Source organism: Amblyomma mixtum, chromosome 6 (genome assembly GCF_055824585.1).
Source record: "Amblyomma mixtum isolate Tamu chromosome 6, ASM5582458v1, whole genome shotgun sequence".
Classification (NCBI taxonomy): domain Eukaryota; kingdom Metazoa; phylum Arthropoda; class Arachnida; order Ixodida; family Ixodidae; genus Amblyomma; species Amblyomma mixtum.
The window spans coordinates 16,167,563-16,192,255 of NC_143017.1; the positions used below are offsets into that span (position 1 = coordinate 16,167,563).

The window sequence follows — 24,693 nt, forward strand, 5'->3', positions numbered from 1 at the left end:
CTGTAAGCTGTTCGTCTGCCGTTGTCCATTTCGCGTCCATGCGGTCTTTTGTCAGTGGTCACTCAGAGTATCTGCCATTGCTTGCGACATGCAGCCAACGGTGAGAACCGGTCGCCCGTTGGCCGGGTCACTCCACACAGATACTCTGAGTGACCACTGACAAAAGACCGCATGGACGCGAAATGGACAACGGCAGATGGACAGCTTACAGAATACGGACACAGGTGAATGCAGGACGCTTTCAGCCCGACTGAACTCGGCCCTCGGTTTCGCGCCGTCCGAACCCTGGCAACGCACCAAGATGCTGCGCGCCGGTGCCGGCTCGGCGAACTTGGCAGCGTGCCATGACCGTGCTGCGTCAGTGGAGAATGTATAGTATTTAGAACGCCCCAGAGGCGATGTACAGGATCAATCTCACTTAGAGGGAACACGGCTCCGCGTGGCAGCGCCCACGCGAAGCACTATTGCGACCAAGCCGGTGGCAAACCCGGGCAAAGGAGCAGATGACACGAAACATCACGTCCCTCTTCTCGTGCGTCACTCTGCATTGATTCATGAACGGGTTAGATGCAAAGGCACTCCGCAGGTAGGTGGCCACGCGGAGCCGTGTTCCCTCTAAGTGTGACTGACCCTGTATGTACCAGGGGCATAGTTCGAGAGTGCGTGCGAGAAGAGCTTGAAAATATTCAAAACCGCGCTTCCAGGATTATTTCTAGATATTACCACTTTCGCAGCAATGTTACATTAGTTAAAAGAAATCTTGGCAGGAAAACATTTGCGGAACGTCGGTCAGCCGCAAAACTCGAACTGTTTTTTTAAAATACACTCTCCTTTATCCGGAGTAAACAAGGGCATGTACATTTGCCCTCCCCACGTCACCTCCAAGCGATGTGATCATGATTTTAGAGCTCCTGAAATCCGCCTTCACATTCTTGCCTTGAACAATTGATTTATTCTACAGGCTTCTGCACTGGAATAGGCTTCCTAAGTGCATTATTCTATGTAAAACCCGCTCCGAGTTCAAATATTAATTATCGTTAGATTTGCCATGGACGTGTATCATCCTGTTATCAATTTTTCCCCCGTGTCTTGCCCTATGTTTTGCCTGATGCGACAAAGTGCCTCTACTTTTTGTGTTTGGTGACTTCTCGAGATGTCATTGCGCGTGTTGCTGTTCTGCTGATATCGTTCCTCTTCTTTACGCCTCAGCTTTCTTGCGTACCTCTTTCGGAGTTAGCTAAGAATGTGTTGATGTTCTAAGAAATGTCCCCTTTGCTACCAAGACGTGGGGCGGCATGTACCCGCATGCATCAAAATAATAGAAAAAGGATGACGGTCGATCTGCGCACTTAGGCCAAATGTGAACCAGATGCGCTAATACTGTGCGGCCATTGTTTTGGGTTGTTTATGTTGATTTTGCATTCTTCATTGTGGTTATACTTTGTTATGCGCAATATTGCTATTTATTTAGAGTGGTATATCATATAAGTGGATTCACTGAGTTGAGTGTGTTTGCACGGAATCGACGAAGACACATGACACGGTGTTTATTACAAGCTTTCTATGCCTGCGCCGCAGTTACGATATCGCTTAAAGGTTGCAACGACTGTCGTCGCCGTTGCTCAACAGGCGGAGCACTGGACGCAAAGTTCAGAGGTCGTGGGTTCGGATCCCACTAGCGTCATGTGGTTGCTTTTTCTTCTGGGTTCTAATTAGTTATCTTTAAAAATAATTACCTCATTAGGCTCCCATTGATGAACACACCAAATTATTAAAGAAAACGAAAGGTGGTCGATTGGCGCACTTGGGCCAATTGCGAATTGCGCGTAGGAGCGCTAGTATACCCTAATTCGCTGGTACCCTCTGTCCCTTGACCCATTTTGCGCTACCTCACATACCATGAATCAGATCCCGTGTTCACGTATGGCAGTTGCTCGGGTAGCTATAAGGATTAATGTCCATATTATATGAAGAACTGCTCATTCTTTCCATTCATAGACCCCTGCGATGAGTCTTCCTGCCACTCCTGGGACAGTGGCGCAGAAGAGCCCAAGAAGTGACGACTGCACGGCAGAAGTGAGGCGAACAGTCAGCGCCCCCTGCCGGAGCCGTTACGTGTCGCCGTCGTACGCGCTGTCTCCTTCTAGCCGCCGGGACGCCCTTCTGCGTTTCTGAGAGGCCGCGGACAAAAGGTCCGGAGGAGGGGGCTTCGACAGGCCGTACGGAATCGATCAGGGCAGACAAACAGCCGTTTTTCTTCGCTCCTTTCCCAGTCACTCAAACTCGGGTCCCCAAGCCACCCAAGGTCTTTTTTTCTCTTCCCCGCCGTTGTAGTTTTTTTCCCCCGGATTCCCGCCGAGGAGAGAAAAAAAGATGCCGAAGAAAGGAGCGGTACGCATACGGCCAATTGTGCGGCTGTCCGCTTTCTGTACACGCTCCTCGTTGTTTACAGTACAAGTGCAGTCGGCAAGAAAACGCGCGTCAACCAACGCCGCGGTGATGAATGGAGGCTCAGAGCGGCTGACAACCACGGCATCGTGCATGCGCGCGTGACGCCATCACGACGGTTACGATATCATAGCGCGATTCACCGCGCCATCCAGGGGCCACTTCATTGACGCAGGTGGCGCAGTCGTCGGAATCCCTGCCTCGCCACACCTGCCACTGGCGCCCCTTCGCATGCGCCGTGTCCTCACTGCTCGGTTTCCAAGCAAACATAGCTACCCGCCACGGCGGCCGAAGGGATGCCTACGGCTGACGATCTCCAAGACGCTTTATCAACGATCTCCAAAACGCTTTATCAAGAAGGCGGAATGCATACTGCTGCATGACGACAGCTACATGCCAAGTCAGTCCAGAGCCCTCCGCTAAGGTGACATGAGCAATCTCTTCGTTCAATCAAAACCAGGAAAGCATACCAGGAAAGCAGGAAAGCGCGATCTCTCCAGTACTATATCCCGCCTGTTTTCAGGAGGCATTCTGAGAGCTTTATTAGAAAGAGTAAGAGATAAATGTTAACGAAGATCACATGTTGCACACAAGTCTCCTCTGTCCAGCTCTACCTAATGCACGTGCCTCCTCTCCTCTCTATTCCAACGAACTGTCTTCTCCTACATACCAACTTACCACAAGCAGTAGGGGCCTCCTAGATGCTGGAACTATGCCAAAAAATCTAAAACCTGAGTTAGTGAGACCACTTCACAAGCAAGGAAAGAAATCTATTATTCAAAATTACCGACCGGTATCCATTTTGCCCATATTATCTCAGGTTATAGAAAAATTTTTGCTCGAGATTATGACTTCTTTCATTCAAAAGTTCTCAATTTTGTCTGAGCGACAATTTCGTTTTGTGCAAGGGCTGGGTACAATTTCGCTCCTGGAAGAATTTGAGGATTTGTATCATGCTTCTGAACACAATCTCTTTAGCTGTGCTTTGCTTCTCGACGTATCTAAAGCCTTTGGTACAGTTTGACATGACATATTGCTTCGAAAGTTATGTCTTACTGCTTTTAGGGGCCCCTTGTATATTCTAATTCAAAGTTATCTCACCGACAGGTCACAAATGGTTGTTATCGGTACCAAATATTATAGCAGCAAATTATTCCTTCGTGCCAGTGTCCCTCAAGGGTCAATTGCATCGCCACTTCTCTTCAACATATTTGCGAACGATTCCATTTCAGTAATTCCAAAAGGTAAAGTGCATGACTATGCAGATGACATCGTCCTGCTAACAAAGCATGTTTATTACAAAAAGGCAGTAGAATACCTGCAGCAATCGGTGCATGAAGCTCTGGTCTGTTTTTTTTTTTTTAAAACAACGTTACCGTCAATCAAAAGAAGACAAAAATTATATACTTGAAAAGTCCCTGAAAACTTAAACCACGATGATTTCAGAGTATCTTCATACCCAAGACTGCATATCCTTTAGGTGTACCCCTGTCGAAAATACAAACTCAATTAAGTATCTGGGCATTCATTTCGATAGTGACTTGTCGTGGCATAATCATGGGGCACACGTATGCTCCAAACTAAGATATCTGTTACATGTTTAGTCTTTAACATTGGAAGCTTGGCGCCGTTTTACGGTAAAAAAACGATAGTACATTCCCTTGCATACAGCATCTTAAGATACGGTATAACGGTTTTCGCTTTCTGCTCCCAACGTTGGCAGGACAGATTTGATAACCTCTTAAAAAGGACATTGAAAAGTGTGGCAAATCGCGTGACACCATCAAATGAAGACATTTTTCATAATTTCGGTTTCCCGTCCTTTTAATCTTTATTCATTTCTGCGGTTGTCCTGCGTCATTTCTGGATGGAAGAATTTAAGCATCCGCACGTCTCCCCGCGACCGCTGTTCAAAGAAATGAACTTTGTAGTACCGCGCGTATCCACTCGATACGGAGCATCAAGGCGCTGCCTGTATGTCCCCATGATATTGAATAACTTGTCAGACGAATATATTTTTGTTGACTCTCGGTCTAACTTGAAGAGTCTATTGCACATATTGTAATACATATGTATTCACTGAACTTTCCGTTTGTCGCAGTTTAATTACGATTACTCTATGCTTTTGTTTCGATGCCTTGGAAACATGATCTACGTTTATCACTCTTATCTGTTTCCCTTTCTTTGTTGGTTTTAAATGTGTGCATGTACAGTCGGGGACAAAAGTCTCCGGACCACGTGTTCCTCAAACGAAGCTTATAGCTCTACTATTAGACAGCGGCTGGAGACCGCACTTGTGCAGATGAAAGAACAAAAATTTACCTTTTACCTCCACAAGTGTGGTCTCCAGCCGACGACTAATAGAAGAGCTACAGGCTTCGTTAGAGGAACACGTGGTCTGGAGACTTTTGTCCCTGACTGTACACTGCTTCGCTTAGCTGATGATGCCGGGCCAAGCCACACAAGCATGGGTTTATAGATGGGCCCGTTTTGCTCTATGGATTTTCGTGCGTGCTTGATAAAGATTATTATTATTATTATTATTATTATTATTATTATTATTATTATTATTATTATTATTATTATTATTATTATTATTATTATTATTATTATTATTATTATAGCCCTTCTGGAAGAGTTCTCAGATCAACTTTTCTCAGCTTTCGATCAAAATTTGTTCAGTGTTGCTTTATTTTTAGACATTTCAAAAGCTTTTGAAACAGTTCATCACGGCATTTTATTAGAAAAGCTGCACTCCATGGGTTTCAGAGGTCCGTTTTACGATGTGCTCAAGAATTATCTTTCCGGTCGATCACAAGTTGTTGTGTTAGACGGGATGACAAATGTAAGTAGTAAACTTCCATTGAAGTCCGGTGTTCCGCAGGGTTCCATATTATCACCCCTTCTGTTCAATCTGTTTGTTAATGACTTATCCGAAGTAATTTCCAAAGGTCTAATATTTCAATACGCCGACGACACTGTTCTGCTTTCCAAACACTTTTCTTACAACACGGCCATTACTAATCTCCAGAATAACATACACAAAACAATAACTTGGTTCACTAATAACTGTTTGGAAGTTAACCCGGTAAAAACAAAACTCGTTTGCTTCAGATCCCCATTAAAACTACCACCTATAGATGCGCCGGTTTTTCTACATATTCACAACTGCTTTCCCTGTCGGTGCGTGCCGCTCACCTATGTGAATTCGGTAAAATACTTGGGAGTCTTCTTCGACAGTGATATGTCTTGGCACAGCCAGCTATCACACGTCTGCGATAGGCTAAGGAGCGCAGCCTGGTTGTTTTTCCATATAAAATCAATTGTTCCTTTTCACATAAAAAAAAATATTGCGCATGCTCTGGTGTACAGCATTCTCCGATATGGAATTACAATTTTTGCTTTTTGCTCAGCCAGATGGCAAAACAGAGTTGACACTTTATTAAGAAACATACTGACAAATATAGCATATAACGCCCCCTTTTCTGTATCCGATAACATTTTCACAGCCCTTGGTCTTCCATGCTTTCGAACTCTCTTTCTACAGACTGTAGTAGTACGTCATTTCTGGGACAGCATTTTCAAAGTGCATCGTGTAGCTTCCCGAAGCCTACGTAGTACCATTCGTTTTAAGATACCGCGCTCCTCAACAAGGTATGGAGAAGCCAGGCGCTGTGTTTATGTTCCCCAAATTTTTAATGATTTGCCAGAGGAGGTGCTTTCCGCAACATCAAAAAAAGCGTTAAAAATCATGGTTCAGTCATTGTAACACGGTTCTTATTTGTCTAAATTTTCATGATCAGGCACGAAGTGTTAAATTACTATTGTGTTAACATAGGCTCTTGCAGTTTACTTTATCTCTTGTTGATGTCACTTACCTGAACAGTTACACCTTGATCACTACTCATTTCGTGTTATTGTTTTGATATGTTGTGTTAATATTATGCTCATATTTCATGTTTGTATTGCACGTCCGCCTGCCGACTTTGCCGGGCCTAGTCCCTCAAGCCACTAGAGGCTTTGACAGGCCCGTTTCTTTATTATGTATTTACTATGTGCAATAAAAGATATTATTATTATTATTATTATTATTATTATTATTATTATTATTACACATGCGTAAGGAAGCGTGAAAATGTACCGAACAAATAGCTCAAAATGGGCGTTTGCGTGGTCGTCGTGGGTGCGCGCCTCGCCGCGCCAGTATTGGCGTGACTCGTGCGCCGGGAAAACGCCGAACGCAAGGAGTTTTGTGATTTTACGCTGAGCGCACATCATACTAAACAAGGACAGAAGCAGCAAAATGTTCAGTTATGAGCGAACCCACAGCAGGCAGTTCATGGTAAAACTAGCAGTTAAGCTAGTTAGCGCATCACTGCAGCGCAATAACGACGAAAAACGAAGAGCCGTCGTTAAGGCGCCGTACCACCTGCAGTTTACGGTGCTCTAATCAATTTTAACTCGCGCACATGCACCACCTGATCAGCATGTATCGAAGAGCGCTACGTTGGCGGGGTTGAGCCGTATTTATTCCTCCTCCACGACGCCTTTTTGTGCCTTCATTCCGTTCCTTCATACCGCGCTGGACACCTGGCCGCGAGCCGAATACGGTGAGGTCCGTGCCAGACATAAATTAAGAGACGAGGATAATTGCGCAGCGATTACAGTGATTGGGCCCCGGAAGTTTGTTTTTGCCGCTGCTTTTGCTGCTTCGGCCAGCGCCTCGTATCCGATGCCGGGTAGGCGGGGTGGCCGCCTCTAGGACGTGACATGAGCCGGCAATGCGCGTGCATCGAATGTGGACAAGCGACAGCCAAGAAGCCACGAATCAGCCTCCGCCATTTTCACCAGCCTGCACGCATGCGCGCTCGCTGTGGTTGCCGCCCTCACTCAGGAAAGGAGAACGGCGTGCTGCATGACTGCGCCATCATACCGTTGGCTCACGGTGATTCATAAGGCAATGCCCAGCACTTCGAAGCGAGCTCTGGGCGCCTTACAACCATCATCATCATGAGCCTGACCACGCCCACTGCAGGGCAACGTTTTCTCCCATATCTCTACAATTAACCCTGTTCCGTGCCAGCCACAGCCACCATATCCCCGCATACTTCTCAATCTCATCCGCCCATCTAACTATTTTCCCACTCTGCTACACTTGCCTTCCCTTAAAACCCACTCCGTTACCCTTAAGGACCAGCGGTTACCTTGCCTTCGCATAACATGCCCTGCCCAAGCCCACTTCTTTGTCTTGATTTCGACTACGTTAATTTAATCCATGTTTGATTCCTGACCAATTCTGCCCTCTATCTGCCATTTAATGTTGCACCTATCAGTGTTCTTTCTACAGCTAACTGCATTTTCCTTAACTTAAAGCTGAACATTCTTTGTTAGCCTCCACGTTTCTACCCCACAGGTGAGTACCGGTAAGATAGAGCTGTTGAGGGATATTCGTAAACTGCCATTTATGACCTGCAAGAAGGTGCCAAATACGCACCAGCCATTCTTATTTCTTTATTTATTTATTTGTTGTTTCCTCAAGGGTCCACAGGGGACATTATATGAGGGGTGGGCAAACAAAAGAGTTAATATGAATAATCATGGTCTTCAATGGAGGTTTTGAATGGAACAGGATTGATGATGGTCGCCACTTCGGATGGAAGGTCATTCCAGTCCTTGTCTGACGCCCTTCCTTATTGGAATTTTATTGCTGACTTTATGGAGGACTATGGTAGCTCTGCACCCGCTATAGATATGTTCCAGTATTTTTACATTCGTGTAGTTACTTCCCTCTCATGATGTCGATCTGCAGTCACTGACTAACTTCCCTAAGTAGAAGCATTCTCTTACTATTCCCAGCACCTCGCTACCTATTACGCACTGCTGCTCCCTTCCGATTCTGTTGAACATTACTTTGGTTTTCCGTACATTCATTTTTAGACACACAGTACTGCTCTACCTGTCTAAATCATTAATCATGTTTTGCACTTCATCTCCTGGATGACTTAGTATGCCAATGCCATCAGCAAATCGCAGATTACTTAGGAATTCTCCATTAACTCTTACCCCCAACGGTTCCTATTTCATGCCTTGGAATACCTCGTGTAAACAGGCGGTCATTAGCATTGGCGAGATCGTGTCTCCTTGTCTGACGCCCTTCCTTATTGGAATTTTATTGCTGACTTTATGGAGAACTATGGTAGCTCTGCATCCGCTATAGATATGTTCCAGTATTTTTACATAACACTCTTCTAAACCCTGATTCCGCAATACCTTCATGAATGCTGCTGAGGTTTCAACTGAGCCAACTGCTTTCTCATAATCTATGAAGGCTGTATATAGGTGTTGGTTATATTCTCCACATTTCTCCGTCACTTGTATGATAGTTTGAATATTTTCTGAGTACCCTTTACGAAAGCCTGCCAGATTGGTTGATTAAAGCCTAATGTTCTCCTGGCTCTATTAGCAACTACCTCAGCAAATACCTTACAGAAAACGGACAGTAAGCTGATCTGTCTGTAATATTTCAAGTCCCTGACGTCTTCTTTCTCATAGATTAAGATGATCATAGCGTTCTTCCAAGCTTCTGGTACTCCTGAGGTCACAAGGCATTGCGTATACAGGGCGGCTAGTTTTTCTAGCACAATCTTCCCTCCGTCCTTGAGGATATTTGCTGTTACCTGATCCTCACCAGCTGCCTTGCCCCATTTCATTGCTCCTAAAGCTTTGTTTACTTCCTTTTACGTTTATGTCGGTATGTCCCAGTGCTGTGTGCTATTGCTTCTGTCATTAACGTCCCGATTACTGCATTGGCTACTTTACAGATTTGTATAGTACTCCTTGGCTACTTTAACTATCTCATCAATACCGGAAATGACATTGCCCTCTTTGTCTCCTAAGGACTACATCTGGAGTATGCCTATGTCCAGTTCCTCTTCAGCGCTTTTAGCCTACCTCCGTTCTTTAGAACATGCTCGATTCTGTCCATATTGAAATTACTTGTGCCAGCTGCCTTCCGCTTACTGATCAACTTTGATAACTCTCAATTAGCGAAAGGCAGCCGACACAAGGGATGAGCACGTACAAAACGAAATATGGCCAACCAGTCTGATGACTGATGTGCAGTGCAAGGTAAATCTGAGGAAATAATTGAGCATAGCTTGGCAGAATGCAGCACTATCCATCAGTAGGTGCATAGAGTTTCGCCGAGCCTCTTGGGTGCGTTGCTAACGGCATTAATGTGAATGCAATACACGGCAGTAAGGAACCCGTGGGGGATTGGCGACTTCAAAGCAGGGCAAAGGCTTGAACATACAATTTCAGGATTCCAAGGCGGCGGAGGGCCGAAATTCAGTGCTTTTTGAATTTAAACACGGTAATCTCGAGGAGATCATCATCAGCCTGACTATATTCACTGCGGGGCAAAGGCATATCCCATGTGTCCCCAATTAACCCTGTCCTTCGCCAGCCCGGCAACCTTATTCCTGGACATTCAGAAAAGTACTCCTTAACGTTGAAAGATTTGTAAAAAAAAAAAGACTACCTTTTCTCTTTTACCTACCCACTGGACTGTGAGCAAACTGCGCATCGTGGCAGTAAAATAATGGCTGGCCGTTAGAGGTTCAAGAGCAACTTGAGTCGCCCACAAGTGGCAGCGCCTTCCATCGCAGGGCCGCCGTGGCGCATCGCTTAACCGCTGCACCATTGCGCAAGGAGTTGCATGAGGACCCCCCACGGATCGTCAAGTGGAGGGTGACATATTCTGCATCGGCACCAACCGGTTATGCTATCGCGTCATACACTTAGACGGAACTTAAGTGTCCCCTGCGGTTTTTTTTTTTTATTTTTACAGGCTTTTATTTATTTATTTTTTTTGGGGGGTGCCATGTTTCTTCTAGGGTGAGTTCACAGGTGCCGGGAGGTTTTCCGACCACGGCGACGATTTTACAGTGGCTTGGTGAGGCCAGCGTTGTTCATTGTATCTGAGACACAGTTACATTGCTCCAGTACGTATTTTGGCCGTAGCAGCACCGTGCTTCGTAATAAGCGAACGTTCGTTGTAATTGTGGCCGTTTCGTGAGTAATCGACTGCCTATGGAAATCCGTACTCTCTGCAGGTCTTTTTCACATTGCTTGCGCGCCGTTTCCGTACACGTTCGAGATGATGCGCAAGAAGTGATGCGTGGCCCGTATGAATTACCACTCTTCCACCTCCATCTTGAGCAGCCCCGACAGGTTCTGCATGGTTTAGTGCGGGAAAAGGGAAAACATGCGGATTTGCGGGAAAGGGCGCTTCCCTATAGGGAGAGGGGGGGGGGGCACAAGAAGAAGGGTCGGCCCGCGATGACCTCCCTGTCCGGCGAAGCACGTACGCAGAGGGCGCGGCTGCTCGCGAAGGGCAAGAAGGCGCGCTGTGTCTGCCTGCGCCGCTGTTTTCTTAGCCTGCAGGGACGCCACATTAGCCCCGACGCTCTTCTTCGCCATCAAACTAATTGTGGCAATTAAAAAGCTCCTCTGCACCGCCGCTGGGATTGCGCTAAGTGCGAGATGCGGCCCCAAACAAGACCGAGGTGTAATTGCCGCCTTAACGCCACCAGATTCTGGTGTGCACGCGCGAGCTTACGAAGCGCACGCCAACAGCCTCGAAGAAGAAGAAGAAGAGGGCTGAGAAATCGGGCACAGCACGCCCGGCGGCCTGCGGAGCGCAACACTCGGAGTGCGGCCAGCCGTTCAAATTGGCAGCGGCTGCACTCGACCCCAGGGGGCGTGGCGCGGACTCGCTGTCCGCTCTCCTCTGCCGACTCTGGCCGACGACTCGCGCGCGGCGCAGAGTGCAGTGGCGCGCTTTCCAGCATTGGCCACTCTGCCGGGTGCTGGAGACTGGCAGAGTGGTTGCCACCTGTGACGAGATTTTAAACGACATCACAGGGTGGCGATTGTAGAGTAATAATGGTTGTTGGAACAGGAAGGATCAGGTTTCACGTTTACTTATTATAAGCACACATATGAGATGCATAAACCTAGTGAGTATAGAATCTCAAAGTAAAGATTGCCGTGGGTGCCTCCTGTTATGAAGTGCAACTGTTCAATGCGTGCAAGTATGGCAGGCGACCGATACACTAAAACAGATTTGGTCAGTCCTCAGAATGCGACAAGAAAGCAATATCGGTTAAATATGTTGAGCATTACGAACGTATTTGAGACAATGTAAAAGAGAGAACACTATGACGCACAGGCACGCGAGGAAACAAGGAGCGCACATAATATCGAGGGCTCAAGGAAATCCCAGTTCTGTATACAGTAACCAAACACGTGTTTTTTTTTAAGCTACTATATCTGGAAAGAGACCTGACTTGAATGTTTTATGAACTGAGGAATAATTCAGGACTAACTGGCAGGTAGCCTATAAGTCGCCGCTAGAATACCGCTTCATAACGCCACATGAGACACTTCCGCTGAAAACGTAAGCTAAGAACAGCCCAAAAGCGAGACACAAGTGTTGCCACCCTCAACTGATGTCGCACGCACAATGCGGTGGGTGCGTCACGGATATCCCCGAGGTTGCAGCCCACATCACTTTCAAGGGATGAAGGCGTTTATGTACTACAGGTGGGACTGTTGGCATCCCAGCAGTCTGTCGACAACTGCTCCCCAGAAATCATCTGCTGCTATGGCGCGACGACCCCACTGCTCCGGCAGGCCGATATGTCGACGGTGGTTGCGACGCCCGCGAGAGCCAGTCTGCAAGCGTGACGGCGCAAGTTGCGTCGCAACCACCGTCGACAAATCGGCCTGCCGGAGCAGTGGGGTCGTCGCGCCATAGCAGCAGATGATTTTGTTCACTCGAGCCAGGATTGAGAGTAGCCCAATCGTGGCGCGCGAATGCGCTCGTCACGTGATTTTTTTTTTTTCGCGGATTTTCTTTGGAGCTCGGAAAAAAGATACATTGAGGCTTTCTCTATCGCAAACGAATGGAATGGGGGTTTCTGAAGGTGCTCTCCAACTTTGCTTTCACATTTGCTGTCTGAAGTCAATATTTACGCATTTATAAAAAGTATCTTAATTGGTAATTAATTAATTGCAACACGAAAAATTGCCTATGATGCGCAAGCCGGTTGGTAGATGTATGTAAGAGGTTTCCCTGGCTTACCTCAAATATTTTATTTTTTAACCCTTGGCTAAAGTTAGCGTGGACACCCTGTATATACGCTGCAGCCCAAGGCGAAACAAAAGATCGGGACCGACACAACGCCCAAGTTTTTTCATCAGAAGAAAAGAAGCTAGCTGGGACGTTGCGTATTTGCCACGCGTAAGAAAGACAAAGAAAAAAATGGACAGAGCCATTCTATCCACACGCACTAGCAAGAGGAGCAGGTGACCGTTTGCAGAGGCCCTTTTTTCGCCTCTTAGTGAACAGCTCTAGTAGGCTGGGCATAGTACCCTTCATAGAGTTTCAACCGACAACCGGTGTTGAGATCGGAGCATTATAGCCTCCCAGCGCACATGTGGACGCGAACGGCCGAAAGCAACGCGGCATTGAAAGAAAAAATACACAAAAGTAAGAAGGGCCCACCGACGGATAGCCCGACGCAGGGCAAACGGAAAGTACATAAAAAAATCTCGTGTCAAGCAGAACAGCAGCTCGGCCGAGAGCGCTTCGTGCACGAGACGCGCCCAACGAGCAGCCCACAGCCCGTCCTCCTCTCCCTCAGCGAGCAAAAAAACAAAGGCCTTCCGGGGCTGGACGGGGGGGGGGGGGGGGGGGGGGGGGGCAACAAGGCTGTGCCCACCGAAGATGGATGTCAGTGAACTCGGTCAGCCTATAACGGGGGTTGTTCCCACACCGAGTGGCCGCTGGGTGCCGCAGGGTTTTCGGGTGCCGTGTCTTCAAAGAGAAGGGTTCGGCGCAGTGAGAGAGCACGGTGAACTGAAAAAAAAAGGCCGCCAAAAGAGAGCAAAAAAAAAAAGAAAAAGAGGCCGCGATCCTCCGATTGACCCTTTACGGCGACGAAGGAAGCTGCGAAGGAGCGCTGCGCCCGGCAACAGGTAAACAAAGCGACGACCAGCGCACGGAGGTCAAGAATCGCGGACGCCATTGTGCGACGGCGGAGATTATGTACTGCAGTGGCCCCACAAAGGGCGACACCGGCTCGAGGAGAGGAGAGGAGTACGGCGCAACAAAGGCGCCGGATAAACGCCCCGCACGGGAGAGGCAAGCGCACCCTTGGCTCGCAAAGTGAAAACACACAAGGAGGAGAATTAGCATAGACGCTTTTGAATGCGCTTGTTTCGGGCGAATTTTTTCTCCCTCGCCGAAGACAAGACGATGACGAAAGCGGGAAAAAAGGAGCGTGGCGGAGGGTGCACGGGCATTGATACAGGAGCTGTGCACACACCAAGCGGGTAAACAGACAAACAGAATTACCTGCCCGGGCAGGTAAGATGCAAGCGGCCGATAGTAGGAGAAAAAAAGAGGAGAGAGAAGCGGCGATGCCCCCGTGTGAGGCGCGGGGGCAACCCTTTGGGAGCATCGATGACAATGGCGGCGGGGTCGCGGGAGCAGCTATTGTGCGCGACATCTTAAGCGGTCCCCACGGACAAGCGGGCCCATTGTGGGGCGGCCTGGCGATTGCGATTGTCCACGTCACACAAGTGTGGCCTGGCTCATGGATACGCGCGGAAGAAAAAAATCGGACGCCGCTTCCTTCTGTCTTCTTTCCAAACTGCCGCTGTCGCATGGCCGTGGTCACACGATGACGAGAGCGAGCGCGGAAACAAAAAAGGGGATGCCAGGCACCGAAGACGTCCGTCACGTGGGACCGGAGTTCAACGGCCAATCGCGGATGTCGGCCGGTCGTTCTCCCCGCCAGCCGAAGAAAGCAGCCTCGGTTCGGCTGATGCTCGCCGCGTGGAATCCGGCCAAGACGCACAGCCGCCAAGCATGCTGGGTGTTTTTCAGGCGCGATACCAAGCACGGATTTAAGCGGGCTAGAGCCGGAGCAGGAGACAGTCATCACCATAATCCTCTTTAGACGACCACCTTCTGGATCGCCATTAGTAAATTTCATGCTGTTCTCGTGTCACGATACTAGTTGGTGTACCCTTCTCTGAAACAAAAATGTACGATGACTATTTTATTCCGACAATCAGCGCTGACTGCAACCACCTTACATCCTCCGCCGTTTCGTGTTTAGGGCATTGTAATTTTCAAGACATTTGGCGCTATTCGTTGGTATTTGTATTTTAATTATTATGCACAGTGTTTTACCACCTCTATAGCCAAACGGGCGAGTTGGTGGTACATATTGAAGGCCAACAGCGCAAACGACGCAGACAAAGTAGAATAAAACACAGGACAAGCGCTGACTTACAATTTATTCAAGGAAAGTAGTATATTTTATGTACAACTTTCCTTGAATAAATCTCAGTTGTGAGTCAGCGCTTGTCCTGTGTTTTCTTCTACTTTGTCTGCGTCGTTTGCGCTGTTGGCCTTCAATTTTACCACCTACCACACCTTTCTGTAGCTAGTATGTACGTGAAATAACTAACATAATTATTAGCAATTACCTTCCCGCGGCGTGGTTCATATCGTCAGGACATTTGCCATCCTCCGCAGGTCTAGACGAGACAGATCTATTTGCCGTTTGCAGAGGAGTCAACTTACGGTCACTGACCTCTAAACTTTCACAATATTCCTTTCATAATGTTCTGCCTTTTCTGTCCTTCTTTACTCAGGTCATAACCTTCCGTTCTTTTTCGTAATAAGCATAACACCACTGCTGGTTTTAGTCCAAATTAGTTGACGATTTGCTTAGTAGAGATGCAATCGGCGTCCTCACGCCTGCCATTACTATTGCTTTCCAAGCCCTTGAAGAACTCCTGCCATAATTAGATAGAAAGAGAGGGAAGATGTTTACTTGAAAAACAGGGAATTTTGCCGGAATTAAAATCCGCTGACTTGGTACAATGCGCGGAGAAGAGATTCGGGGAAAGAAAGATGGAATGAGAGAGCTGCAGGAAATGGGATGACATATAGTTCACTGCATACGGAATGCTCAGTGAGAGAGCTGAACGGAGGGATTAGAGTTTTTCTGAACACCAATGTCATCTAAATAATCAAACAAAAAGTTCTCAGCGCGTCTCAGCTGTGTGCGGCAGGCTAAGAGTCCTAATGCAAAGTCGAGTGTTCGAGCCACTTGAGTGAGTGTTTCCTTAAGATGTTCATAATGTGCACGCTCCATACGTTGCGCATTCTAAGAAAATATGCTGCACTCTTTCCACTATAAGCCGCAGTTGTCGCAATACCGGCTGTTCGCTTGACCTAAACGAAAATGTAAGGCGTGTGTAACTGCAGCGTTGTCACGATGTCGGTGATATGACCTTCCAGATTGCGAGGAAGTCTGGGTGACAGTCTTGACCCGAGGTGTTGGTCGATGGAGTGCAGAAATTAGCGATGACTACTCAAGTCGGTTTATTTCGTTTTAGCTAGATGGGATGCGTCAGATCTTGTGAAGTAAATGAGCTTGTAATGCCGGTGTTGTAGACCTCTGCGGCTGCTTCATCCGCTGTTTCGCTGGCTGTGATTCCACTGTGTGGAATCCACAGAACTGTAATCAAGTGGCCTGCGGCAGTAGCCTGGTGGTGAGGGTAATTAATGTGAGCAGAAACTAGGAGGTCATTATTTTGAAGCGAAAGCTTCACTATTCCAAAGAATGGAAACAAAAACAAACAAAAAGTGACGGTTATTCCATACTGCCACACCCATTCCCACAACCTCCAGAGGATAATGAGCGGTGCAAAGGTACAGCTGGTGTTCTCCGCTCCCGACAAATTGTCAAACCTGTGTAATCGCGTTAACCCTCGTCTAAAATAAGCCATAAAATGTACAAAGAAGCATAAGGACCACAATGTCACATTTGCAAGGATTGTAATCTATTCTATTCCGTTGAAATGCGGCCGGAAATAATAGGGCAGACAGCCAGATGCCTCAATGATAGGTTGCGAGAACGCGATGTCAGGAATGGTGTCAAAGGGCATCTTGCTGGCCACATCAACGCAAAGGAAAAATTTAACAAAACTTCTGTTTGGGCCAGATGGTGCATAGCTTATGTTGAAATGAATTTAAGCGCACAAGAAGAGGAAACACACAGGACAGCGCCTGTCCTGTGTGTTTCCTCTTCTTGTGGGCGTGTTCTTTTGCGCTTAAATTCATTTCAAAATGAGCAAAGGAAAAAGATGGAAAAACAAAGTAATGTCCTGGCCGTTATCCCGATTTGAAAAGCTCTCTGTCATGGATTGCCACAAAGATCAGCTTACGAGGGAAATCATAGAGGCATCAATATACATTCGCAAAAAGAAGATACGTGCGCCAGTGCTGCCTCAGTGTTTTTATCTGACAAGGAAATACATTTGATGTTTGTTAATCTGTAAATGTTGTTCGACGAGAACTTTTGAGTGCTTCCTATATTTTAATGGTTTTATAATTCTTCTCTGTGAAGACAGTGTTTATACTGCCTGGTTTCATGCAATAAAACTTCAGTTGTAAGTTAGCACCCGTCCTTTGTGTCTCTCTGTGTCCGTGTCTGTTTATCGCTATGTGGCAAGTGAACCGTCATCAATTCGTCCAAGCTTCCACTCTGGCCCCTTTACACATCAAGTGATGCAGAAGTGCCAATGTGGAGTACAAGGGCTTGGAAAAAACAATACATTTACGACTTTCCAATTTTCTTGAAAAATACAACGTGATAACTCCAAGACAGTTTGGATTTAGACCTAAGTCCTCTACTGAAATGGCTCTCCTGAAGCAAAAAGAAATAATCTTAAATAACATTGAATGTAAACAAATAACCCTTGGAATATACATAGACTTCTCCAAAGCCTTCGATAGGATTCATCACGAAACTCTTCTTCTTAAACTTTCTGCATACGGTGTCCGGAACAAGGCACTATCTCTTATCACCAGCTATTTAACTGACCGATATCAGTACGTTTCTATAGATAATAATCGCTCTACTTATAATAAAATAAAGCATGGTGTACCTCAAGGAAGTATCCTTGGTCCCTTATTATTTAATGTATATATTAATGACTTAGTACAGATCGACTCCGAAACAGAATACGTAATTTACGCTGACGACACTACTTTATTTCTGTCTGGCACCAACGCGAATGATATAGTAGAAAAGGCTAACAGCGTGTTGGGCAAACTTAACTCATGGTCTGAAAAAAATTCCCTACTAATAAACACACGGAAAACAAAGGCGATATTTTTTAGAGCTAAAAATGTCAAATGGGCTGTACATACAGATTTAGTATTGGGTGGTAATATGATAGAAATAACTAATGTTGTAAAAACACTTGGCGTTCACTTCAATGAATATATGCTATGGGACTACCACATCGAACAAATGGAGAGTAAGCCAGCTCGCGTTGTCGGCATACTCAGAAGGTTAAAGTGCATGATACCTACTAGGACAAAACTTGTTATTTACCATGCCCTCTTTGACTCTCATGTTAAATATTGCCACTTGGTCTGGGGTACAACGACGCCAACTAATATTCAGAAGGTTTTGACATTACAAAAAAATGCAGTCAGAGCAATTGCGGGTGCCACATACTTAGCACATACGAGTGCTCTGTTTGCAAAATACCGCATTATGGATGCAAGGGTTATTCATCAGTACCGTGTAATTCAGCAGTACAAATCTCAGGTACATAGTGACACCACATTTTTTGCTGACCTTGCGAATCTACGGGAAAATACCGCTGTTCACAACACAAGACACTACGAATATTGGTATGTACCTTGTCCACGCACAAATTACGGCTTTCAAACTCTCAGCTATGTGTTGCCATCTTTCCTTAATAGAAACGCTTTCACTAATCAATCCATTCTTTCCGTTTCATACAACGCTGTCAGAAGTATGTTCTTGCAAAAGAATGAATAATATCCAACTGTAAAATAAACAAAGTATCCATGTGCTGTGATTAAACTATCATTTGCGTGTGTGTAACAGTACTGAGACTATTCTGGTGATCTGTTATGAAGATATTGTACATATTTGTTATTTCATGCATTCTCTTGATATTGTTTTACTGCTGTCTGTTATCACCGTGCCAAGCCGCTACGGGAGATGGGAGCTTTGTCAAGCCGCATGCGCGGCTTTTTTTCCTTTCTCCTCAGCCATTGTATATGACTGAAATAAATGCACTGAACTGAACTGAACTGAAGTGCTGCCGAACTTTGGAGTAATACGTAACCAGTCCTAAGAAAGACTTCAGCTGGCTTGCCGATGTAGGTGTCGGCGCCGCCAGCACTGTTTCCAAATTGTCCTGGAGCGGATGAAGGCCTCTTCCATCGATTCGGTGCTCCAAGAATGTTACTTCTTTCTCGCGGAAGCGGCACTTGTCCTGGTTTAGCTTCAGACCATTGTCTCGCAGTCGCTCGGACACCTACCGAAGAATTGAAATGTTGTGCACTCTTCCCGCCACTATGATGTTGTCCAGGTAGACTGATATAGAGCAGATATAGAGAAGCTGAGTTGGACGAAGACAGTTTCTGGAAGCCCGTGCAAAGCTGCCTGCTGCTCGCTACACTAATTGCGCCAGTAACAACCTCACTAAAGTAGGACAAGGCTCTGGTGCCTCACGTTCCAGAAGCTTTCACCCCGTTAGAAACGAACTAGAAGCAAACCTGGCGACCTCCGCGCTGACAGTCGAGGTACAGATTTGAACGAAAGAAATCATCAGCAGGCGTGAAAAGCTTAGCTAGCGTCCACAGGGATGCTACTTTACTGGATGCAAGGTACCGATGAAATCATCTGGACGAAACACAGATTGCGGACAGCTTTTAGTGGATATCTCTGCCAGCTGGGTACAGTTCACTGGACACCGGTGAACTCATTTGTAGCAGAGTACAGGACATGCGCAGGAATTTGGTCCAGTACAGAGGTCTGAGACTCCGTGAAGCACGTGGCACCAACCACCAGGTGGCAAGGCCTTTGCACCAAAGCCGCTAAATGTTGTGGCTTGCCGACTGCTGCAGCTGCCACCTTCATCCGCCAGCTGCGAACAAAACTGTAGAAGTACGGAGAGTTGAGCTAGTGGATGCATGGCAGGTTTGAACACCGCACACGGGATGAGGACACAGACACGAGCGCTCGTGTCTTGTCGCTTCTTCTCTGTGTCCTCGTCCTTTGTGCGCTGTTCGATCCTGGAACGAAACTGGACACATTTCGGAAGCGTCCATGCATCGCTTCGCAACAGGCTTACAAGAAAAAACGTGCTTCTGGAGCTCCTGTCGTCTTCAGGCCCGCAAAGAAGGAGGAGACTTATAGAAAGCAACCCCAACGTCGTAACAACGGTGGTTGTGATTTCTGACCAAGAAAAGTTGCTTAGATATCGTCTCAACAAGAACGGACGCTTCGTGGTTACGGTATCGATGCTGCCCGCAGCGAACCGTCTGCTTGAAGTGAGAGAACTGGCTGGAGTGGCTGTGGAGGCCCGCGTCCCATAATCGTGCACGGTAAGCTATGGGAAAATTGAGGACGCACCTCTGAATTGCTCAAACCTAGAGGAGTACCTTCGTGAGCAAGGCGTTGTCTTAGGAAGGAGACTCACCGCTTACATTCGTGAAGACGCTGGTAACATCAAAGAGGTACGTCGCCGCACAGTAATATTAGAATTCACCAAAGATTCCCCGCTGCATAAACGGGTTACACTGGGTTTTTGCAGTTACCTTGTAATTGAATACTATGGACCAGCAACACAGTATTTCAAATACCAGAGACATGGACACATCTCCAGACACTGTACCGGCCCCTTCACTGCAAAGTATGCGCTGGCCCTCACTCCCACAAGGAATGTATACGTCGAGAGCGCAACCGAAATGCGCAAACTGCGATGGCCCACATCCCGCATCATACGGAGGGTGTCCCAGAAAGAAAGCCGCTAGGCTTCCACGCACAGTGGAATAAATACAAGGAAAACCGTTGAAACATCACGAACCTAATCCTGATTTTTTTTTCCCCTCTATGCAAGACCGAGATCACCAGCAACAAGACAAGACAGCTGGAAACTCCGACGCAGCTGCTGCTCGTCCTGTCAAGGGCGGGAGTGGGCATCCTGGCAGGCGGGAGTTCGCATTTATGGCGTCTTGAGTGGAAGATGGGGTTGACTTCAAATAGGCGAAGAGATCGAGGTCTTATCACGCTTTTTCATAGCAGCAGCTGCTTGGTTTGGTTTGGTTTGGTTTGTTTTATTGGGATCCCGGCCGCGGCGGCTGAATTTCTTGAAGGCGAAATTCTAGAGGCCCGTGTGCTGTGCGATGTCAGTGCACGTTAAAGAACCCCAGGTGGTCGAAATTTCCGGAGCCCTTCACTACAGCGTCCCTCATAGCCTGAGTCGCTTTGGGACGTTAAACCCCAATAAACCAAACCAAACCAAGCAGCTGCTGCTATGAAAAAGCGTGATAAGACCTCGATCTCTTCGCCTATTTGAAGTGAACCCCATCTTCCAAACAAGACGCCATAAATGCGAACTCCCGCCTGCCAGGATGCCCACTCCCGCGTGACAGGACGAGCTAGCAAAAGCAGCAAATTGGCAGAGAGCAAGATATTTCGGCATTACTGATACCTACGTTGTTTGCAGCCATCAAAGCTGTTGTCTGCGCAAGCCTATCGTCAAGAGGTCTCCCTGAGGTAGAAGCTGTTCTGGCAATGGAGCCGTTGGTGTCATCATCTTACGGCCCACGGGGGTGCTTCTCACCACAGCAGTAATCATGGCTTCTGCAACGACAACCTCGCCTCTTCTAACCATTCACAACATCTTCCGCAAATGCACCATATTTCAGTGCAACGATCGTGGTCTACAGTCGAAACTTTAAGACTTTCGACCGCTAGTGCGGGCGTATCTTTCCTTTTATTGTGATATCAGAATCGCGTGTTGGAGACCAGCTCCGATTGAACGGCTGTCACCTCCTTCATTCGCAGCGACCAGATGACGTCAGTAGGTTGCCGATAGGCTTCGGTAAGGATATTCCGGCTTCGTTGGTTGATGTCCCGACTCACAGCAACAACGAGTACTTGTGTGCCCTGCCACTAATTAGTAGGCAAGTTTACACTTTAATTGGTGTATATTTGGAGCCAGGCAAGCCATCAGATATATCAAGGCTTGAACATTTAATATCAACTACGCCTTCGCCACATATTATTTGTGAAGACATTAAAGCGAAACTTCAAAGGTTTTAAAAATCAACGAGCTTAAGAGGGTCAAATGTGGGAAACTTGGAGGTAAAGCATGCGAAGTCTTTTTGGGCTAGCGCTTGAAACAGTGAAGTATTCGTAGATTGAAATCCAGACGCCCTTCAAGCTTCTCCGCAGCGCACAACGCCAAGTGGGGGGCGCATATTGATGTCATCGAAGGTATCGGTACATTTACAACGCACAAACGCCAGCTTTGAAGGAAAAAAACCAACGCCACCGAAGGCAAACCCTGCCGAGAGTTCTTTGACAGCGTCTAACAAGTCAGGGCAGGGTGTGGCTGACGACAGCGGTAATTTGAAATCATGCATTCCGTGACGTCGCGCTGAATTTCACTGCACTCCTCCGGTACATTGAGGAGAAGCGCCAAGTTCAATCGTCGATTACGTCTCTAGTTTAAATGCTAGTGCAAGAAAACTTGCCTACAGCCTATGTAGCTTTGAATTCTTGAATATCGCGAAATTCTAAAAAAAAAAGTGTTGCCGTTGCCCTTTAACGCTCACAGTGAAATCTGCGGCAGCTCCCACACGTGTGCGCGAGGTGCGCAACTTGCCGACCTTTTCGCAAAGTATTCAATTGAGCCCCTAAACAACGGCAGCTTAACCTACCTCGGAAGTGTGACGACTGCCAGCTGCACTGATGTGACCATCGAAGTGCAGTTGCTCAAAACTTCTCTTGGTGCGCAGCCAAATGTGACCGAGTACAGTTAAATGATTTGGAATAAGAAAGGGCTGTGTGCGATGCGCCGGCGTGCCGAAAGAAAATCTTTGCGCACGAAAACCCTTTATGATCTTCGGGCTTGCCCACGGGCACAAAGACACATTAGGAGCTACCTACGCAAACTTAGTCGACAGCTTTGATAATACATATCTGGTGAAAAATGACAGCTTTTGTTTCAGGAAAATAAATTACATATTACCACGTTTACGAACAAATTATGGATTACAAAGTATGAAATACCTTATTCCCAACGCTTTAAACGAGAACGCGGTGTTAGCTGAAGCTATCAATTATCCTTCTATTAATACATTGAAAAGATTTTTGCGCGAAATTTTCATTGTGTGGTTGTAGTTGGGTTCACGGTTTTTGTGAATTTCTATAATGTGTACTTTCTTTTCGAGTGACTGCTTTTGAGTGGAATGGACTGTATTTGATTTATGTTTATCATACTTATTTGTTGTACATTATTGATTATAAGTGTCTCTCCTGATGGATTCTGTATTTTTCTGATGGTTTCTGCACAAGGTTTTGCTAAAACAGTTTTTATTTTGTTCGAATGTTGGCACGAGTGTTGTGCACAATTTCAAATATCATGCTAAATTGTTTTCGCTCAAAGTGCTTTGTTCGTTTTTCTTCGTTAGTTTATGATTTGTTTATTCGGAGTGCATCGCTACCAACTTTGTTGTGGGGTCAGGGGACCCAGCCAGGTACAGGTATTGTACCTTTTGTCCCCGGCCCTTAGTTTTCTGTACTGAGAACTAAAATGTTAATAAACTCAAAGGTTGCGAGACTTCTGCTCAACATTGAATGTACAAAAACCGGCTGCCAGAATTTGGTGAACTATTCGAGGTAGGCGCACGCCTCCTCACCAAATTCAACCCTTTGCCGCACTATCTCTGCATGAACGCAAATTTCTAAAAGAAACTTCGGAGGAATACTGCGAGCTTCTATCAGCGGGCTCACAGCCTTCGATACCAAACATAAATTGTCAATCGTACCTCTCACAGACAGCCGTATACCTGCGATGGACCAACTGTTCACCATAACAGAACTAAACACGGCTATCGCTGAGCCAAACAAAAGAACATCTCCAGGCAATGATAAGGTGAGCTATGGAGCTCTTGCAAAGCTACCTCAACACTGCTGCCTTCGCCTACAAGAATATAACAACTCTTCCTGGTTTACTCGTATGGTACCTGGGGAATGGAAGCTGGCTAAAGTTATTCCCATCTTGAAACCCGCAAAGCAGAAAACTAATTCATCTTTCCGGCTCACTGCCCTATTGAGTTGTGTAGGTAGACTTGTGGAGAGTATGATCCATAAGCGCATAACGCGGTTTCTCGAAAGCCGCGATGAGTAGCCCCAAGAAATGAACAAGTTTCGTCCGCAGAGATGTGCAATTGACAATGCCATTGCCTTTTCGTCACATCACTTGAAGAAAACCTGCATGCAGAGCGAATCCCGATCGCTGTTTTTCTCGACATCAAGGCTGCTTTTGATGCTGTTTTCCGCCATGCCCTTCTCGCAGCCTTGGACAGTCTTGGACTTGGAGGCAAGCTTATAAGTGGATCGAAAACTATTTAAAAGAGCGACAAATTTTTGTCTGGAGTGAACCCAGATCACTCCACGTCACGCAGCGACGTATTCGGAAAGCATTACTAAACACTTCAACGTAATTGGCTCCTCGAGGACTGCCTCTTTCCCCGGAAAAAAGTGCAGCCATGGCATTCACCGCCAAAAAAATGACCAGATATCCGCTCCTCCTTGGTGGCAAGCTGCTACCCTACGTTAGGACCCTGCGATTAGTCGGCATTGTCATCGACTGAAACTACTCTTGGACAACTCATGTTGAAAAACATCGTGAAAAAAATCGCAGCAGCATCTCAAATCTTCAAATGTATGGCAGGAAAACGTGGAGGCTGCAATTTTCGCTCTAAGATTCTCCTTCATATATAGGGCATATGTTGATGGCCTTTTCCGATATAGTTTACCGATTTTGCAGAAAATGTCTCCGACAAATAAGAGGACACTGGAGGGAGCGCGAAACACCTGCCAGCGGATCTGTCTCGGCCTCCCGAACAGCTGCTCCACCTCGGGAACAGTTGCTGTAGCAGGATGTCTACCGATCGAAGTCATCAAGGCACAAATAACAATTCTAACCCATCTACGTCATGTACTGCAAGGGAATAGACATTTCCCGCACCGATTCCGTATAACCCACAGCAATTCCGGCTTTGGTCAAGCTGTGCAGCTACTGCTTCTCCCTGAT

At 46.7% G+C, this 24,693-nt stretch overlaps 1 protein-coding gene across 1 annotated transcript in view; it reads right to left on the reverse strand.

Annotated features, from left to right (window-relative positions):
• The window catches only part of nab (NGFI-A-binding protein homolog), a 661,188-nt gene that overhangs the window by 154,272 nt on the left and 482,223 nt on the right, over positions 1 to 24,693 (reverse strand). The gene's annotated exons all lie outside the window — the stretch shown is intronic.